General features: G+C 40.0%; 1 pseudogene; it reads right to left on the bottom strand.

Annotated features, from left to right (window-relative positions):
- Positions 1–1,454: 1,454 nt before the first annotated feature.
- Positions 1,455–1,631, bottom strand: LOC140286070 (U2 spliceosomal RNA; annotated as a pseudogene).
- Between the last annotated feature and the right edge of the window lie 3,403 nt (positions 1,632–5,034).

Here is a 5,034-nt window from a genome sequence, read left to right as displayed (position 1 = left end):
ATGATGTAAGATTGGGCATTCAGACCTTGCTTTTCCTGCTTTTCACCAACTATAGATGGACATTCACACCTTCTTGCAGCCGAACACTTCTGCTCCACCTTTTAGGTTTCTATCACACCTTTTTTTTCACCGCATTTTATAGATTATGGTTGGAAATTCTCAACCACTCATCCGAAGACCTCTCCTCCCGCTTTTGTTAATATATTTGAACTTTAGTCAGACATTCACACCTACTTGTAGCCGAACACCACCTCTCTAGCTTTTGATGAGGTATGGTCCGGGATTCTTACCGTTTCTAACACATTTTTCAGCAATTATGGTAGGATATTCACACCTTCTTGCAGCTGAACACCTCCTCTCCCACTTATGATCATGTGCGGATTGATTTTCGAAAATTTTCTTTCATGTTTTCTAGCAATTAATTATGGACATTTAGACCTTCTTGCAGCTGAACACCTCCGCTCCCGCTTTTGATCATACATTGTCAGGCATTCGCACCTTGTCTTACCCGCTTTTTACAAACTTTAGTCGAACATTCACACCTTTTTGCAGCCGAACACAGTTTTTTGCAGCCGAATTTGGGCATTCGCACCTTTTCATACCCACTTTTTACCAACTATGGTCGGACATTCACACCGTCTTACAGCGGAACACCTCCGCTCCCTCTTTTGATGGTGTATGTTCGGGCATTCGAACCTTTTCTTACCCGCTTTTTACAAACTATGCTCGGACATTCAAACATTCTTGTAGCCAAACACATCCACTCCTGCTTTTGATGATGTATGGTATGGCATTCGAACCTACTTGTTGCCCGCTTTTCATTAATTATGGGTGGACATTCACACCTTGTCGCAGCCAAACACCCTGTTTCGATCATGTATGGTTGGACATTCGCACCTTTTCTCACCCGCTTTTTGCAAACTATGGTCGGCCATTCACAGCTTCCTCTCCACCATACTTGTATGGTGGGATATTCACACCCACTTGCATCCGAAGACCTCCGCCCCCACTTTTGTTGATATTTAGTCGGTCATTCGCACCTTACCCGCTTTTGGCAAACTATGGCCTTATTGCAGCCAAAAACCTCTGATCTCGCTTTTGATTATGTAAGGTTGGGCATTCAGACCTTGCTTCACCTGCTTTTCACCAAATATAGTCGGACATTCACACCTTCTTGCAGCCGAACACTTCCGCTCCACCTTTTAGTTTTCTATGGGGCATTCACACCTTTATTTTCACCGCATTTTATAAAAACACCACAGGAACACCGTATTGAGGCTTTGTTCTGACCGCTCATTCGGTGTCGCGTTTCTTTCAAGCATTTCTCCTGGTTAGCCCGCACTCGGCTCGCTCCCAGAGCCGTGTTAAAGTCTACTTCGCATTCACTCTCTTTTCTCAGCAGACTAAAAGAAACTTCCATCCTGCACCGCTGTTAGCTTTTTCACAAGAGCAGAGGAGAGCGCACCGTTCCCAGCGGCACTGCAGTACCGGGTCGATGCTTGGAGTGAACGGAGCAAGCTCCTTTTTCAACTCCTATTGATAAAAATCCATTTAATATGTAGTCCTTGCATAGACATATCACATATTAAACTGATAAGTACAGATGGATTATGTGCAATTAGTAAAGAGAGTAGAGGACGATCTCTCTCGTTGGAAGTCCTTACCTATATCACTTATGGGGAGAGTTACAACCATTAAAATGATGATACTACCAAAAGTTAACTATTTGTTCTCAATGATCCCCATAAAACCATCTGCTACTTGGTTTAAGTCACTAGATTCATGCATCTCCAAATTTCTGTGGAAAAACAAACCACCACGTATTAGTTTAAAAACCCTACAGAAGACCAAGGACAGTGGTGGATTAGATTTACCTCATTTTCAGCACTATTCCTTAGCCAATAGGTTACAATATATATCAAAATGGTTTAAACCTTGTTGTTGTCACAGTTCCCAGAGACGTTGTAATCGTTGAGGATTCTATATTCACCCCCTCATTAGAGGCACGTGTTGCAGATTGATGACACTGAATCTTCTTCTCTGTTCATTGCTGGCATCATTCCCAGCATCGTAAGTGTTCGTGGCATTGTTAGCCTCTTCTTCTGGATCTTGATATCGAGCATCCTTTTGTATTTCTGGTTTGTAAGTCCTCTCTCTTCGTTCACCGGAGTCTTCGTCTCTTTGTCCTTGAGTTTGGTGATTTTTTCTTCTTTTGATGCCTTGACACAGTGTGACAGGTGATACCACATGGGAGATCCTTTAACTTGGACTGCTGTCCCTGTGCTGCGAAATGGCTGTGCTGCTCAAATGGTCTCTCCTTCATCATATACACAGTTATTTATACATCACCTTCCACCATGAAGCGTTGTCCCTTTTTGTTTCTCTCTTTGTTCTTAAAATGCTGTTATAAATGTCTAAACCAATCCATTAAACTAGATCATTTTGGCAGTAAAGCGATCTACAATGTGCTTGGTCGCAAAGCTGCTCATCTGTGGTAAACAGCTCTTCAGAAAGGCATTCTTCAATTGATTTCACTCATTTTATGTAATAATTTTGTGATTTCCTACAAAACTACACTTCTTCTCCCATCTGTCTGAGTATTTAATATTGTCTGGGTCCCGTTAAAACATGTATTTTTCCCATCTAATTCCTTGTTTGCTTTAAAACAAGTATTCCCCATTTTCTATCCCTTCAGTAGCCAACCAGTTTGTATGGAGTACACTGGAGCAACTTGACTGATCAGTAAAACACTGCTTTTGTTGTCACCGCAAGGCTTCCCCCGTCGGTTGTTTCACTGAGACACTACTGAGTAACTACAACTCAACACAGTTTATACACATAACATTCATATACATACTAACAAACAAACAAACAATAATTTATCGCAATTTTCTCATCTCTGTTTGAACGTACACCCAGGTAAATATTCCTGTAGTCTTCTCATACCGACTATGGACCCATTCATTGTTTAACTTCACTGTTTTGCAAATCCTAATTGAATATTACACATTGACATTGAACTTTACTGGATAAGCAGGTCTTCATTGCATTCAGCAGCCTATATGTGAGCATTTATGTGTAAGCTGTTCTTCTTTGCATTTATCAGCAGCAAGCAATTCTTCACTGCACATGCATATGTAAATAGTAAAACAATTCCAATGTGTTAGCGAAACCTTCTATATCACAGTGGTTTCTAAGGTCTATTTTAAGTTCTTTGCCATCAGTGAGATGACATTGTTTACAAAGTGTGTCAAATTATCACTGAAGATCTTTTCAGGAATTTCAAATCTAGAAATGAGTTATTTTACGCGTGATTTTGCTACTGAGAGTGCATCTGCTTGTGCACATGGAAATATTTCAGACCATTTGGTAAAAACCTCTGTTGTCACTGAGCAGAATCGTTTCCCTTAACATTAATTTAGTTCAATGAAATCTACAAAATAATGAAATAATGAAATCCAAACAAATATGTTGAAAAAGATACACTGGCTTAGGGAATTATCTTCGTTTTGGTCTTAGATTGCCCTGTGGAATGTATTTTGCACATATTTGACCTGCTAGACAAAACTTTATTCATTTATTTATTCTAAAAAAATGTTTTTAATAATTAGTAAAACCATATGCTGTAAAAACCTGGTTCATTATTGCTTCCATCCCTCCTGTTGAGACATGACATGGTCCGTGGCTCAATACTGCAGCATATTTAAACAAATTCTTGGGCAGTATGGTTTTCCTTCCGGTCATTCATACGAGTCTATTGTAGATGGCAATTGAATAACATCTAAAAATGCTAAAATATTTGTAGTTTATACATTTAGCTGTGGATGTCAACATACCTGTTTTTCCAATGCTGTGTTAACACATGTACAGTTGAGAAGGCATACTGACTGTCAGTGTAAACGTTAACAACCTTTTTGTTATTTAATTTACAAGCTTCAGTTAAAGCTACCAATTCGACTGCTTGAACAGAGTAATTTTTTGGTAGTGGTTGTTTTAAGAAAACTTCAGTTTCTGTTACTACTGCAAATCCTGTAGCATTTGTGCCATCAGGGTTTTTTGCTTGACCTGTTGAATAAATATAGTTATTTCTGCATTTTCATAACGTATATCAGTTAAGTCTGGCCTGGGTAAAACACTGATGGTTATTTCTGACATGCAATCATGAGGCTTTCCATCTGTGGGGTAGGTAGCAGTGTGGATGGATTAAGTGTAGCACATCTCTCGACAACAAGGTGTGGCTGTGAAAGAAGAACTGTTATGTAGGAGAGATGTCTGGTAAAGATATTTTGTTAAGTAACCATATCACAGCCACTGCATGAGGTACCTTAAGTGTTAATGGGTGAAATAACACCATTATTGTTGATGCCTGCACTGCCAATGGCTTCTGGCCATTGATTCAAAAGTACGATCTTGTCCCTGTTTCCCCCTTTCAGTGGACACTTGCCCCTAATTACCGCAATTCAGCAGGGGGTCTTTCATTAGGAGTACTGGACTCCCCCGTGCACGGTTTCAGCTCCGACCCTGGAAAGCGGAAAAAACGTTGAGATCTGGTTTGAGGACCCAATTGTTGAGAAAAGTCTCTCAATGAGACTCAGAGTTGCTGGAGTCAGTTAATGCAAATGTTTAATCTTGCAGCAAGTTCAAGAATGTGTGTGTGAATGGGTGTATGTGTGCGAACGTGTGTGAGTTTGTGTATGTGAGAGTTTAATGAACCTGTTATCCACAGGCAGGTCTTAACTAGTATGGCACAGGTCCAGCCTGTCTCATCTTTTTTGGAAGGTCCAGCGCTCGGCCGTAACCCTTCTGTCTGTTTGGACTCTCACATACATTCGGTTAATCATAGAAAAACGAGAACAAAACTTTTTAGCCCCTTAAATTCATAAAACAGACATGGTGCAGTTATTTCCATTCTAGAAAATAAGAGTAATCACCACCATTCCTATAAATTCTGGATATTCTAACAATCTGAATCTTTTTTAAATGTTCGATGAAGCCCTTTGCTGTTCTGTTTAGAGACTCAGCTGATCACAAACC

Source organism: Leuresthes tenuis, unplaced genomic scaffold (genome assembly GCF_036924035.1).
Source record: "Leuresthes tenuis unplaced genomic scaffold, fLeuTen1.0.hap1 SCAF_71, whole genome shotgun sequence".
Classification (NCBI taxonomy): Eukaryota; Metazoa; Chordata; class Actinopteri; order Atheriniformes; family Atherinopsidae; genus Leuresthes; species Leuresthes tenuis.
The sequence above is the reverse complement of the archived record's forward strand: the minus strand, read 5'-3'. Positions and strand labels throughout refer to the sequence as shown.